At 36.2% G+C, this 15,582-nt stretch overlaps 1 long non-coding RNA gene across 9 annotated transcripts in view; it reads left to right on the forward strand.

Moving 5' to 3' along the window:
• LOC135314733 (uncharacterized) overlaps nt 1–15,582 on the forward strand; it is a 340,184-nt gene that overhangs the window by 253,184 nt on the left and 71,418 nt on the right. For all 9 annotated transcript variants that reach the window (XR_010374203.1, XR_010374202.1, XR_010374206.1 and 6 more), the window contains 3 exons: nt 9,602–9,683; nt 10,370–10,504; nt 11,545–11,659. This is a non-coding gene — a long non-coding RNA (uncharacterized LOC135314733). The remainder of the gene's footprint in view (nt 1–9,601; nt 9,684–10,369; nt 10,505–11,544; nt 11,660–15,582) is intronic.

Below are 15,582 nucleotides of genomic sequence, written 5' to 3' on the forward strand. Positions count from 1 at the left end.
TGCAGCTTCTCTCAGATGCTAATGTCTCTCTACCAGAGATACAGAATATACATTAATCAGCAAACCTGAGACAAGGAAAATTCCTAAAACTTTCTAGGTAGTTGAGAGGTTGCTTTTCAGCAGTCTTTCTAGGTGAAGATTCCTAACTGTTTTTCAAAACTGGTATTGTGGTAGGCAGGTCTACTAAAAAAAAAATGCAAGAAGAAAAAAGGAACAAATGGAAAAATTTTAAAAAGGAACAAATGGAAAAATTAAGAAGAATCACACTAGAAAAAACTATCAATAAGGGCCTAGAGTTTGGATCCCCCTAGCCTCACTTGGTCAGCATAGTTTAGGGATCAGACAGAGGCTGAAGAGATACCGAAGGCAGTGATCTAGCACCTATTGCTTCTTTTTGGCTGTCCATCCTGTGATGCCTCTTAATTTATAAATAAGGAGGGCCAGATGGCAATCTCATATATTGTTATTGCTCTTTTGTTGTCTACTTAGAGTTTTAGCTTCTTACACAAATTGAAAACTTGGCTACAATTTTGTTCTTGTCCTCAGGAACGGTTCTTTTTAATTTTAAAATGCAGTTTGTACCAGTCTATTTTTTTATGACTTCTGGCTGTAATATCATGTTTCAGGTGGCCTTAAACTTGCTAGTATTGAGGCATCTAACCTAGCAGATGTTTTCTGAGATGATGCCTCTTTCAGCATTTACACCAACAGGATTTAAGTCAACTTATAAAGGAAAGGTACCAGAAAGGGCTTCCCTCACTCTCTTCCCCCCTTGCCCTATCTGTCTTTGAGAGATGCTTGCCACACTGGAAGTGTGTGTGGCTGGGCTTGACTAACCCTAAGGAAACCTGAGTGTCTTTAAATTTCAAATAAACTTATGTGTTCACAAACTGATGCTGTTACCCAAGTAAGCCACAATGCATTATGTTGTGTCATGAACAGAACCGTAAGTGAATGAAGTGCTCCTTACCATGTAATGTGTTGGGCCATTAAAAGCACTAGTTTTCCATAGGCACTCACTGCTCGCAGGTAACTCAATGACATTTTACATAACTGTTGAAGAAAAAAAATCCTATATCAGCCACATAGAAGGAGCAGGCTTAACCCCTGGGCAGTAAAAGAGGGCACTCCGAAGTGCTCAACAGCACCTCTGTGGGCTCCCCTCAGAATGGACAGGTCGTGTAAGGATAGGTGATGTGCTCCTCCAGTGAGCTTTTACCAGCATATTCAAGCTGCAGGGTTATGAGCAGGTTAAGAGTGTGTTTAGACTTGTAAGATCAGTCCCTGAGCTAAAGAAAGTCACTTGGACATCTGGTGGATGCCCATATTCAACAACCCTCAAATTATTCTTGGCGCTAATGTTGATTTTAACTTCCTCATAGCTGTTTTACGAGACAGAATTTCATGGGGATTTTGGTGTTTGACTTTCCCTAGAGCATATGCTTCTCAGAAAACATCCAGCTAAAAATGACACCTACTCATAATCCATTACAGCAATTTCTTTGAAGAAATAACCCAAATTCATAATGCAACTTACTAGCATCTGAAATGGTAGTAGTTTCTTCTTTTCTTGGTGCACGTTTAGCAGCTTTCCAAATTATTTTTTAATTGCTATCTATTAGAGGTCACCATATAGATGTTGGAAGTACTCTTGTGCATTTGACAGAAAGTTCAGGATTTAGGATATTCCTGAGGCATAGTTGTAATGGTGGTTTATGTTGCAGAGACTAACAGTGTTTGGACATAACTTGTTAACAATTACTTGCCAGTTGGGACAAGAAGCCTTTCCCACATGATGCCCAACAAATCAGTCTGTATATAAATGGAAAAGCTTCATTTCCCAAGAAAGCAAATACTTGGGCAGAAATCCTCAGGGCTGCTTTTGATTTCTCTTGCTAAAATCTTGCTTTTTTTTTTCAATTCTATTCATACAGTGAGAATCAGCCCATTAAATAGTACTTTCTAGAGAAGGGAATTCTGCTTCTAATCAACCAATCAAAAATATATTAAGAATTTTGTTTTATTGTCTCAGTTCTTATCTAGGTACCAGTGAGTAAATGGAGGCAAAGATCAGTCCCTATGGTACTCATTGCCGTTTGTCTATATAAGAGATTCTAATATCTACAGTTAATGTTTTCTAAAATTATCACAGCACTAGAAAAAGATTTTTCTGGGTTTGCAGTAAGGCTGTGCTCCTTGAAATGTTGCTATGCATTAGATTTACCATTTCTCACAGCTCTAATTAAAAAAAACCAAACAAACAAACCCTTAAATCATTAATATATTTCCAGTCATTGATTTGTTTCTTATTTGTACTTTTTCCCAGTTAAACTATTTTATCATCCTTAATGTTTTATGTATGCCTTTCAATACAGTTATAAGCCATCTAAAAGTCACATACCTCATTCAATTTTTTTTTTTTTCATACTGGAAAAGAATACTAGCCTATATGGCTTCTCAGGAACAGACAGTTACAGTTAAAAGTTAGCCTTTTTAACTGGACATAGCCAAAATTTCTGTGTCCTTCAATGGCTATTTCAAATGCCTCAGCTAATTTCATAGCCACCTACATTGAATGCCAACAAACACTTGGTAATTTTCAATGGATAAGTTCCTCATAATCCTTCCTGTGTCATCTTAAATTATTTGAACTGCTGCTTAGCATTCTGTCGCCAGCAATTTTGTACCTCTTTTCATTGATTCTATCAGCTAAATTGTTTCTATAGAGCACCAGGACATAAAATAGACTAGAAATCCAAACCAGCTTAAAGTGTGTTCTAAACAGTCATCCCTAAAGAGTTACATACAGGTTTCCTAATGCCTTTTGTATAGGTTAACTGCAAATCTTTATAGTTTTTCCCAGCAAATGGTTTGAAGGGCAGAAGCAACTCAAGCACCCTTCAGAAATTTAGCATTATGATATACCAGTGATTAGACAATCGAGTCACTGCTGCAACATGCCTGCAATATGTAGCAAGGTGACTCCTGTCACATCCAGGTTAATATATCTGAGCAACTTATCTAGTGTGCACAATATTCAGTGTTACATGCTATTGTTTCTCTATTCAAAATTTCCTTGGGAATTGATCCTGATTTTTTCACAAGCATAGGGAACATTTTAAGTACTCACAAAAATATATCTGCCGTATTATCCAACAATGTAAATTCTAGATAGCTGTGGTATTTTGGTCATTTAAGCTGTACCAGGGGGTTCTCTCTTCCTCCTGTGGCTTCACAATTTTTGAAGAAGAATAGCAAATACAGTATGGAGCACAAGCAGTTAATTATAGGTGTATGTTTTATATGGGAGAAGACTGATAGCAATACTTTAAAAAAGCTGAAGCCCCCTCTCTCCAAAAATGAAAACAGAGTCATGAATGAGAAGTTATTCAGAGAATGGGCATTTTCAAAATACTCACTTGAAGAAGACCAAGAAAACATCCATTGCAGGCTCTTGGGCTGCTGGGGGTGGCAGCAATGAGCCTGATGGACTGCACAGAGTTGGGACCCCATCTCACAAACTCCAAAACTTAGAGATGTTATTGTATCTAAACACTGTTACAGAATATGCAGCCATCTCGAAGAGAAGGCATGATGTGGTATTCTGAAACATGAGCTACTTCAACTCTTTCTTTAAAGAATTCTCTAAAGAATCTTTGAAGAATGGTGATTTTGCAGGCAAATTTGTGATGGTCCAAGGGCATCTCCTTACCATCAGATAATCTATAATAGACTCTAATAGACTCTAGCTATTAATATTTTAGCTACTTTTTTTTTTTTCTCAGAGATGTGCAGTATACTAAGGATTGGCTGTATTTGGACACCCTTTTCATCAGATGCCCTTTGAGATGCCTGTGGTTAGATGCAACCTTTTCACCTAGAAATAATTTACATCACCTCCTCCACCGCTTCTAATTTTATTTTAAAGTCTGTCACTACAATTTCCAGTCAGGGCAAGAAGAATTTACAAAATATAGCAAGAGGTCTTAACAACAATGAACCTTATTTCCAAGGGTCAGAACTACTGAGACTACAATACATAAAGTGACAACTTTATTAAGGAATTAATTGGAGTAATATGATGTTTCTGAGAGTTTCATCTATTTTGTAGTTTTCTGATATGGTATAAAAAGTGTCTGCAGTCTCTGAACTTATTGAGGGTGTAACAGCACAATGAAATGGAAAAATAAGTCAGTCTTTCTGGAAGAAAATTTACTGGAAATTAATGATGTTTTTTCTATATTCTCTATTTACCTGAGTTAATTTCTAGTGTTTATGGGCAAGTGTGGCTTAAAATAGCGATAACTTGTGTGCTTTTATTTACCATAGGAATTAAATGGCAAACAAAAGCAAAACTGAAATCTTTCCCCTTGCCTTCTTAGAGCAACTAAGCCATTTTCTCTTTCACATACTGTTGACTCCAATATATTAATACAAGTCTAAATCTGGGAAGTATCTGAGTTTCAAAGAAACACCATAGTTAAGTGTTTCATGGTTCATTCATCCCTTGACCTTTGGGGTGAAACAGTCAATAAGGAGGTAAATTACTGTCGATGATAGCTGGTTGTTTTCCACTATAAGAAATCTCTTTCATACTTCAGTTTTCCCTGGGTATCTTTTATTGACTTTCTCAAGTAAACACAATTTAATATAGGCCAAGGGAAATAGCTTTTAGCTATAAACCAGCCATACTAGTGTTAAGAATTAACTGCCCATTTCCTAAACTGAGAAACAGAATGAAAGAAAAGACTGTCTCGGATACCTGTGTTTTAATCTTTTCAGATATTATATGCAGTTAAAGTCTTTCAACTGTTTCAGATTGAGAGTTTATTTATTAATATTAGAGTTCACGTCACGCTTAGCTGTAGGGTACGTTTTTATTTTGTTTTATTTTGTTTTAAATCTCATATAAAAGCCTAAGGAGTTTTAAAACTGTTCTAGTCCCTCATGTGGGATAGGGACCTGAATTTTTTTGAATCAGTAGCCAATGGCAAGCAAATTTCTTCAAATAATATCTCTTCCAGCTTGCAGGCAAAAGTGAAGCCTGGGTATTGCAACAGCGTAACTACTCCAAATCCCTGTCTCTAAACAGCTCTCTGCTGCAGTATGGGTGTATTCCATGACTAAACACTGTCGAAGGAAGAAATACAAGGGAGAGATGTGCACTTTTCAGACTTCCTTTGAAGCTCTTTCCAGATATTTTTGTTGAATTTCTACTTGTATTCTTTCTGCTAAACTCAAACTAAACTCAGATGAAGGTTTGGGGTTTTTTACTACTGGTTCAACAGATATCTCACTTCTCCTTCAACCTGCTACATCCAAAGCTGATGCGCTCTAAAATGTGTTGGCAAGATTCTCCAGACACAACTTGTATGCATACGTATGATATATGTAGGCTATGGTTAACATAACAGGTAGCATGGTTTGATAGCGCTGGATCTAGAAAGCAAAACAGTTGGTGTGGAGGACCCATGCAACATTATACATGTTTGGAGATCTTACCTTGACCTAGCTCTTGTCTGTGCTATGAACTGGATGTGTTAGCAGAGTGTGTATTCCTCGAGGCTTTTCTTCCAATTTAGTTTTCTGCAAAAGAAATCCAGTTTGTACACTCTGAGAGCACTCTGCAATGCACACCAAAGCATGCTAGGTTGCAATAACTATTTTTTGCTTTAGAAGTGCATTCCCAAGCCAAACTAAAATAGTAGTGTGGATGCAGCAATGGATTTGTTGTATATATGGTGGTGGTTCTGCTCTGAGGTTGCTGTTTGTTTTGCTCCAGTAAGGTTAACCTTTCTGCTAACATTTCTGCTATCTTTATGTTGCTTAGAAAACAAGACAGATTTATCTGAGGAGATAATACTTCCTGCTCTCAATTCTAAAGGCTTTTGCTCAGATTCTCCTGCTGTCTCATTTTGCTTGACGAAATTCAGTTCATTGCCTGCAGTCCAATGTGTGTCATCAGTCACAGGATGGTAACCCAACCAGATGTGAGACGGTGCATGCTTTAGGCAGTCTTCTTTATTTTCCGTTGTGCTCTTTGAATTTTATTTTTCTATGCCAGCTTAACTCTGAAGTATGTACTTAAAAAGATGCTCCTTTAATTAGGTCACAGTTAGTTTGACAGAGTTCATTAAAGTCAGTGTGAGGCTTTTAATTGCTTTTGGTGGGATTTGGTTAGAATCTCAGACTCTTTAATTTCTGCATCTCACCCATGCTTTTCCTGTTTCTGAGAAAAGTTATGTATTCAGTGTCTGCAGCCTTATCTGTGTTCTGATAACCTTGCCATATATGTTCTCTTACCCATTAATATTTTCCCCTTCAGTCTAGTTAAACTAAAATATCAGTTAACATGACTAGAGATAGCAAAATGACCTGATGACAATTGCTTGCTTTTCTTGTATAGCACCTTTTTTCTTGTTTCTTATCTTTTTGTAGTATTTTGTACTTACATCTCTAGAACAGCTGTCTGAAAAGTAACTATCTGAATGTCTTTTAATTTCAAAAACCACAGGAACAAAGTGTCACGCAGTTCACAGGATAGCTTTCCAGTCTGTAAATGCTTTGATATGGAATTAGACAGTTTTTATTCTTAGATTAATGATCCCTCACATAGAAACCCAGCACAAATGTTGTCCCTTGCTCCTGTCCAATTCACCTTTTATCCGCCAAGCACTTCTGTTTCTGTTTCTAGTTGTCTTGTCTCTGTTTCTTATTCATGAAATCATATGATGGACTACTAGTTCACTTCTTTTGTTTTACTTGTTATTTTATCAGCACTAGAGAAGCAGTTAATAAAAAATGTTATTTCTTTTCATTGCTGCAGTATGGTTTGGTTTAGAGTACCAAAAGAGTATAGAGAAATGTTGACATTTCATCAATGAATCCATTTTACACATTTATATATCTATATATATATAAAAATCTTATCAAAGTAATATTGGCTAGAGAAAACATGATTCTTTCTACCTTATTGTGTGTTAAAAATTACCTGTGTGCTCAAAAACCATATTTGGCCACAGCCCTGGAAGCCTAAAGTGCCGTGTCAACCAACTGGAGCAATAAAGAAATTGGAGTAATGATGAATTTTCATTTACTGCTGTCTGTCATGTAATGGTTTTTTTTTTGATGCTGGGTGAGTCAGTGAGTTGCTAACATGTGAGTCCGTACCTTTGCTTAATTGAAGTACTTACCTCACAAGTGCTTGTTATGTTGTTGCATATGTTACCCTTATTAACTACGTTAATTAATTAACTTTCTAAGCACTGTGTAAGCTTACTATTTTCAAAAATATATTTAAACAGAAAGCTAGAAGTTCTTGATTCACTGGTTTTATTTTAGGAGGAAACTTTACAAAGCAAGTAGGATTTGAGATCATTATTGATCTCATTTTCGGGGGTATTTTTTGGTTTAAATATAAACTCTGGGTGAAGAGGAATCTACACCTACTCTGGCTGATTACTTGTACCCTCGGCATGTGCTGCTACAGGGATTTTGGAGGAGAGGTGACTTCTTTCAACAGCATCTGCTGCATAGGTGTGCAGTTGTGTTAGAGTAGCATGCTTTCTAGAGAGGCAGAAAAAATGTCATTTTCGAGCTGGTGCAGAAGCTAGACAAGGACAGAGAGCTTTAGCTATTGTTGCAACTGAGCATCTTAGCCAGTCCATGCCTGCTTCCCCTCTGAGGACCTTAGCACATGAGCAGGGGGAGCAGCAACAGCTCAGGAACTTGGTGCTGCCAACTCCATCTATGGGACCTCAACAGTCTAACAGTGGCTGGTAGAAACAGAGATACTTTAATGTCTTTTTCCAAGAGATGCCATGTCATCCTATATTTATAAATAGGCTGGGAATTCTATACAACTGCAGGAAAGGAAGTGTCTTCTGGTTCTGCTTTTTCTACAGTACCACATACAGCTGGATCCTACCCCATTTCTGGGACCCCAAAAATTATCTTAGTATGAGTAAGAATACAATAATACGTCTGTTTTCCAGGCTTGTTGAGATGGCTTAATCACCAAACTCATCTGGGCTACATGAGAAGAAAGTAGGTGGTAGCTTCTTTCAACACCGAGGAATAATCACTTTAAGTTGTTGTGGGAAGTAACTTCCCTCTACATTTACATAAAAAAAGATAACTCTGATGGAAAGGCTTATTAGAAGTTCTTCTGCCTTGTTAGGACTGGTGATAGGCTTTATAATACAAACTGAATTGAAAAGTAATACCCCTACAGTATTAAATCAGTAGAGGTTAATTTCTTAGTGTTTATTTTCTATGGGCAGCCACTGTCTCTGTCTAGGCTCCTCTGTCTATATCTGTCAACCTAGCAAATACAGTATTAAATGCATGTCCAGTAGACAGGAGCATTTGCCGGTGCCATACTGTTTTAATCTGTCAACTTCCTAGCTTGTCCTTACTTCTTTTGATCATAAGTTCATGTGTTTGGTTCTCCTCTCACATAGAAAACTTCCCTACTCTAGGATATTGTCCCTGTATCATAACAGTACGTTCTGATTCTTGGCAGTGGTTATGAAGAGGCAGACTGAGTTCTTTTTGAATGTGTGGAACTGATTTAAGGAACATTATCTTTTTAGATACTGTGGCAGTAACTTATACTATTAGTGATTCAATACAGGGAAATAAGTTTCCCAAATTGTAGTTGGAAAGCAAGAGGAAATTTTCTCCTCAAGATCTTTTAATAGACCAGTTATCAGATTAGCAATCTGTTAGCAGCCTAGATTGTCATGAGCAGGAACCTACGCACAGTATGAGCTGTCATTTATTTTCAGAAACAGAAAGAAAATGAAGGAAAAAATTGAAAAATTTTCATGTCTCAAATAATATTAAAGTTACCTTGTAATACTGGAACTATGCTCCATCAACACAGTATCCAGCCTTCAGCAAAGGCCACAGGTAAATACACTGTAAGAAGAGGGAAAACTAAAACAAAGGGTAGCCAAAAGGAAATCCAAACCAAAGATCCTAACAAAAGAAAAGAATCCCTTCCTTGGGCATATCCTTTATATCCTGTAGGGAAGGTGAGAAAACAAACAGCATATATTAGACTTTAGTCACTTAACGTGCTGGGCTTTCTGAGACATATGGTCCTGAATAGTATCAGACAGAACAGAGTAGTGAATTAGCAAGGAATTTTTTTAAAAAAAACTTTTATTCAGTTGGGAGCATTTGAAATGCAGAGACCTTGCTATTAGCACAATCCTGCCTTTCAAGGTGGCATCTTATTTTCTAGATTTTTTCCTTTGTTTGTTTGCTTTGGGGGCGTTTTATGGCACTTCTGAATCCCTGACATGTCAATTTGACATCACATTGTGGTGTGACTTGGGTAGAATGTGGGGTTATACTGATTAATTCTGGGGAAAGCATTCAAACTGTGTCTTCAGCAGGTGAGCCCTGCTGGCATGTTGACAAATATCTGAAATACTTGATACAGCCGTTGAACTGGAGTTGGAGTCAGAGACATCCAGCAGACTCCCCAGTATTTTTTGTTTATTTCTGACTTGAAATTATCTCTGTAAAATGAGGAGAAATTCAGTAACAACTTTTTCCTATCTCAAAAGTTGGCTTTGATTCCTATTTCTAGGAATTGCATCTCACAAGCCGTCTTGTCTTCATTCGGATTAGTCAGTCTTGGCCGCTCCCTGCAGACAAAACCAAAAAAATAGGTAAGCTGCATTTATAAAAGACTTCTTTTTCTACTGCTACATATTAATTGTGAAAAATCAGTCTATTAAGCACTTGCAGAGGCAACATGAAAGGCTTTTACAAAGTTCACAGTTTGAAATAGTTAACTTTGAGAGCGACTTTTGATCTGTCAGAAAAACTGTATTAGGTCTCCATTTTTGAAAGTTGTGAGAAATATTCCATAGACTGTGTGACTGATCATTCTTTCCTTCTGTTTCCTTACCTGGTAGCTGAGATTGTTTTATTTCAGAACTGCTTTGTGGTAAAATAAACCCAGTGAGAACTGTAAAAGCTGTAAAGATTGTAAGAACTTTTAAAGAACCTCTACAAAAAGTTTTCTGTTTCAAAATCTTTGTTCCCTATATGTTATCGTTCCTGCTTACCCAGCACATGGCAGAACATTTCCTACAACAGTATGTTGGTGTTGCCTGTTTGCTTTTGAGCAATGGCCAGATTTGGTGCGCACTGACATACGTGGTCACACGCAGCTATGTGTGCAGCTGAGCAACGCCTAGAAGGTCAGTTTGCTCTGCTAGTTTACAGCTGGATGATTTTCCTATATTTATGGAAACAATTGATATGACAGGATGGGACTGAAATGAAGCAGTTATTAATACTTAAAGTATTATTACTTAAGTTATTAATACTGAAATCTTTATTTCTTCAGCCTCCCATGAGGTTTTCATGTTAGGTTTGTGATTTTCTAAGCCGTACTTTCACAACTCTCCAGACTGCAAACAGCTGTTTGAGATGGATTGCTATGGGGTGGGAATGAACTAGACCCCCGACTCTTCTTTTAAAGGTAAATGTGACTAAGATATGTGATCGAAAATCAAGGCAGATGAAAAATTTGTGGACTGCTTTATTTCATGAGGAACAGAGCTTGGAGGATAAAATTTCTGTTAAAAGTATTCACTTGCATTTAAAATGAATATTTTAAGACAAAGTTTTGTTTCTTTTTGTTGTTCTGAAAAGCGGTTTGTCTCCAATGAGGACTTCAGGAAACTAGAATAATTTATACTTTTTGATATTTCTGTGGAAAATAATGCATAATACAAAATATGTTCTGGTGTGGCATAGAGCCAGTAGGTGAGAGGAGTGCAAATGAACAGACAAGGATAAAGTACTAGGTAATAACTCTGACCACTTGCAAACAAGCAGGTCTTGTGAGGGTTTTGGCATTTACTTAATGGGCCAGGATTTCCTTCTCGCTTTGTAATTCAACAACTGCACTTGAGCTTTGCAAGGGCAGTAGAATGAACTCTTGCTGTTCTTATGCTGGCTTTTTTCTCAAGCCCGTAAATACAAGGGATTTCAAACAAGAGTTTCTAAGTGATAAATAAACTACTGCAAAGAACACATCTGCCCTTTTGTTTATTAAACCCCTATAGGTTGAGAAAAAGTATAGACCATTTTCTTGCAGACATCTGTATGTCAGATTCAGTCTACCATGAATATTACAGTTGAATTATAAAATCCTGAAAAATGGAGTGTATCCTGTGGCAAGATAACATTTACTCCAGGAATACAAATGGTTACCAGGGACATATTGCATGCTTACAATCATATTCATTCTGTTAATATACCCAATTCTAAACTTATGGGGAAAATCAATCTCAATGTGCCCAAACAGATGGATGCCAAAGGCTGAGGGACAGAGATGGTAATTTTGATGCCTGCTTATCCTTGTAATGTAAAGCAATGGTAGAAGGAAGCTGCTTCCCTGTATATTTAGTTGTCAAGTAGCAAAGACAAAGAGTTATAGTTCAGGTGTATTTCTGTGTGACAAATCTTTGAGTTGTATTGTACTACCGTGAATCGTTTTTGTTCCATCAGCCCCAGATGACTATAAAGTCCAAGGAGGACCATGAAATTGGTGTTCTTTTCCTGGTTTGGAGACTGAAAATTCAGTGCATTCTCTTTCCAAGGCAATGCTCACCTGGTGCTGTATCAAAAGGTCTGAAGGGATTGACATATTTTGTGTGGTGATTTAATGACTGCTAAATCCTTCATTGAAGGTCAATATGGAAAATGTTGATTGGGGGAGGAAACTGATTAAGCACGAGTACAGTTCTTCTATGTAGCCTCTAGCGACTGTATTAGCCACTTTTGTGACTGACAGTTTAATTATAATGCTAATGACATCTTTTCCCAAAATTAGGATATGATTTTGATTATGAATGCCTATATATAATATTCTTTAAAATATCACATATTGTAAGCCTTTGCACTGAGAATTTGGTTGCTTTAAGTTACTGTAAGTTTATGAAATAAGATATGGCAGAGAAATAGTTGAGTAATTTTCTGTGAACATATGTGTATTTTTATACAACTCAGATACTGTTTTTACAGATGGCTATATTATTCTCAAACAATATTTTCCCTAACTTGTCAAGAAATATGTTTAGAGGTATCTTAAGAAAACAGACATCATTTACTGATGGAAGTATACCTTAATGATTTATAAAATACCTGTTGACATAGAATTTTTCAAAACCACTTATTCATTTATTTTTTCCTATATGGGATATTAGTACTCGCTAATAGTGGCTTTTCCTCATATCAGAGTTATTTGTTAATTGCAATAAAATACATTCCAACAAAAACATTATCCTGGAAGCAAAAACAAGCAAAGAAGAGTCTTTAAAATAAACACCCAAGTATTAGGTAAATAAGTTAGATAAAATGCCTATTTTTAGGAAAAATGTTTCCTCTGAAACTAGTGAGGGGCTGGACAGAGGTTTGGATCCAAACAGATTGAGTGACTTAACTAAAATAAGAAGCTATAGCTTTTCAATGAATGTATGTATATCTTATGGTTTTGGGCAGGTTTAGTTGAACACATTACTTAAGAACATTAGGTTAAGAACTTTTCTGACTGAACTGCTTCTATACTGCCTAATAACATAAAAACTGAGAACAGCTGGACTAAAGTATGTATAAATAGGGGATGAAGAGATTGCCTGTGTGTAAAACTTACTTTTTCTTGACCTCATCATAACTTAGACTCTGTATGTTTTACTCTCTTTTCATTTGAGGGATGACAGAGAGCAAAACTCTGTTTCACATTAAATGAGAACAAAAAAAAACCCCTTCAGAAAGATGAATATAGCCATTGGAGAAATTCTTATTACATGGTGTCTTAAATTTTATCGTTGCAACTCTTTATTGCAGTATAATTGCTCATGCAATTTACAATCAAAATTGTAAAACAAAATATTTCAACCTTAACAGAATTATTTTTGTTGGGTTTTTACTGTAAAAATGTCAACAGATTTAGCACATTGTGAAACATTCATTTTCATAAAGTCAGCATTTCTTCTATAAAAGTTATTTTATAACATGTCAAACAATTATGCTTTTCCACACATACTACAGAAGACATTCAGATCAGACAGACATGCAGCAATAGATCTGCCGTATTGCTGCATGCTCAGTCTTTGGCCTCTTAACCTCAAAATATGCAATCATTTTAGACAAGTAGCTAAATTACCCCATAAAGGGACTGGAATGGGATAATTTTTAAAATTTATTTCAAACTGGTTAACTCAATATTGGCAGAAGTGTAGTCATTTGGTACGTTACTCAGGTATTTAATATGTCATTGCAGCGCAGACGTAACTGTGATGGACTAAGTCTGTTTAGGTCAGACTTAAATCGTGTCCCTAATCTTAATTACTTGAAGCTTGTGCCTTGATGAAAGTCTTTGTGTCTCTTGAACATACGCTTAGGAAATCCCCAGTAGTGAGATTTTTAAATGTGATTCTTTTTCATATTTTTGACTGGTATTCACTGAACAACAAAAACATGTAGAAGTAACATGGCTGGAAGAGGGATATAACATTGTATTTTGTACTAAATATTTATTTGGAGTCATCTTCTGGGTTGAAAATTACAAGATCCTTCTTTAACTTGTGTCTACCCATTAAGCAAATTAAAGATTTCAATATAAATTTGCAGGAATAAATATTTCAAAATGGATGGAGTACTTTGGATTGTAGAAAAGGATTGAAATGGACGCCTCTAAGTTGGTATTCCTGTAATGCCTCTAGCAGGGAAACTAGAGAAAACAGCTGACATCCTGGGATGCAGTGATACAAAATGGATGGAGTTGGTGCCCAGAGCATTCAACCCTCTCTCTAGTGCTCGGTAACATTTTATTTTCCAGTGCAAAAAGAAAAAGTAATCTCCCTTCAGTTGCTTCTTGCAGGAAGCCATTTGATTAGTGTGTTCATTTCCTGTTAGCTGTCAGATAACTGAGTAAATTCTCCTGGTAGATATTTTCCAAACTTTTATGGTATTATAATTCAGTCACACAGTGGCTGAAAAATTCTGGCAGTAGACTCATTTCATTACTGTAGGCTTAGAAGAAATCAAATGAGAGATGTCAGGCTTTCATTGAAACACATAAAATATGCATGTGCCTACTGAATTTAGTAAGTATGAAAATTTAACCAAGTGAAACTGAAACAAACTGAAATAGCATGTTTTGATGTTTGTTTCAGTGGTCCTTAAGTACATTCATATATGGCATTGAGTTTATGATATACTGTCATACACACTGTTAAACATAGAGTTCACAATTATATGATTGTAAAACGTGACTCATTTTGTTTGCTAAATTTCCTCTCTCAATGAAGTTTTCTTTTGGGCAGTGTAAGTATTAAAGTTCTGGTTAATATCAGTAAAAGCATTTTGATCTCCTATTTGATATTATCACGATGGGTAATTTTATTTCATTATCTGTAAACATTTCTAATACTTCTGGGAGATATTCGACAAAAATTTATTCCTTGTTTATAGCATTTTAAATGCCAATGAGGCAGGTCAGTAAGAGGCTCCTGCTGAGCATGGCAATGTGACTGTTAAGTTGCCAGTGTCAGGATCTGCCTCCACCAAGACCGCAAGCTGTTGTCTATACTCAGTAACTATGCAAAAAAGGTGCAGTAACTGCACTCAAAGGGGAAAACAGAAAAAAAAAAAAAAAAAAAAAAAACCAACCCCAAACCCACTATGTGCATTACAGTTAAAACCTACATCTCTTTCTCAAAGAGTCTGTGGTCTAGGATATAGAGAAGAAAGAGTGGCAGGAAGAGCCTGCTGATATCTCCTGTTTGATAGCAATGAATGTGAAGTTGTTTAACCCAGTGTATGGTTTGCAGTAGCCTTCTATGACCAATATTTAGTTTTATCAATTTATAGGATCTCCTAGTGTAGTGTGTGAAATAAGTCAATGGTATTCCACTCTGAAGCAGCTGAATTGAATTTTACATACCTTAGAACATACAACATATTGTATTTATGAGCTGATAGTGTAGAAGACAGAAAGGAGGTGTTGTCAGAAGGTCATTCAGCTGCAAACCATACACATAATAAGTGATCCTTTACCAGAAAACTGCTATTTTATCTACTGACTGGATATTCATTTAAATGTTCTCAAGTGTTTTTTCTCTCCAAGTGGATGAGCAAGTAAATAAATGAAGAGTGAAATACAGATGTTCAAATATATATGGCTCATTAATTAGGTGTATAGCAACAACTTTCAGTGGGTCTCAGATGTGCAAAAAACAATTTAAAATGAGGACTGTATTTTAAAACAAAGTTTCCTGTTCTTTAAACACGACAATTTTGCTGTTCTAGATCATTTAATTCAGTAACTAAAAAATCTTCAATTTAAAAATCGTTGCTCTTCTCACTTCCCATGAGCAGAATGCATGATTTTTTTCCATTTAAATTATTTAATTAGATCTACTGCAAATGTATCATTGCTTTTTGATTCCAAATGGATTGATCCCTATATTATCCCAACTTTTAATCAGAAGGTTCTCTGTGATTTTGACAAGAAAATTTGCGTATGCATATAAGCTTGAAGAAAAAAAA

Source organism: Phalacrocorax carbo, chromosome 8 (genome assembly GCF_963921805.1).
Source record: "Phalacrocorax carbo chromosome 8, bPhaCar2.1, whole genome shotgun sequence".
In the NCBI taxonomy this organism is placed as follows: Eukaryota; Metazoa; Chordata; class Aves; order Suliformes; family Phalacrocoracidae; genus Phalacrocorax; species Phalacrocorax carbo.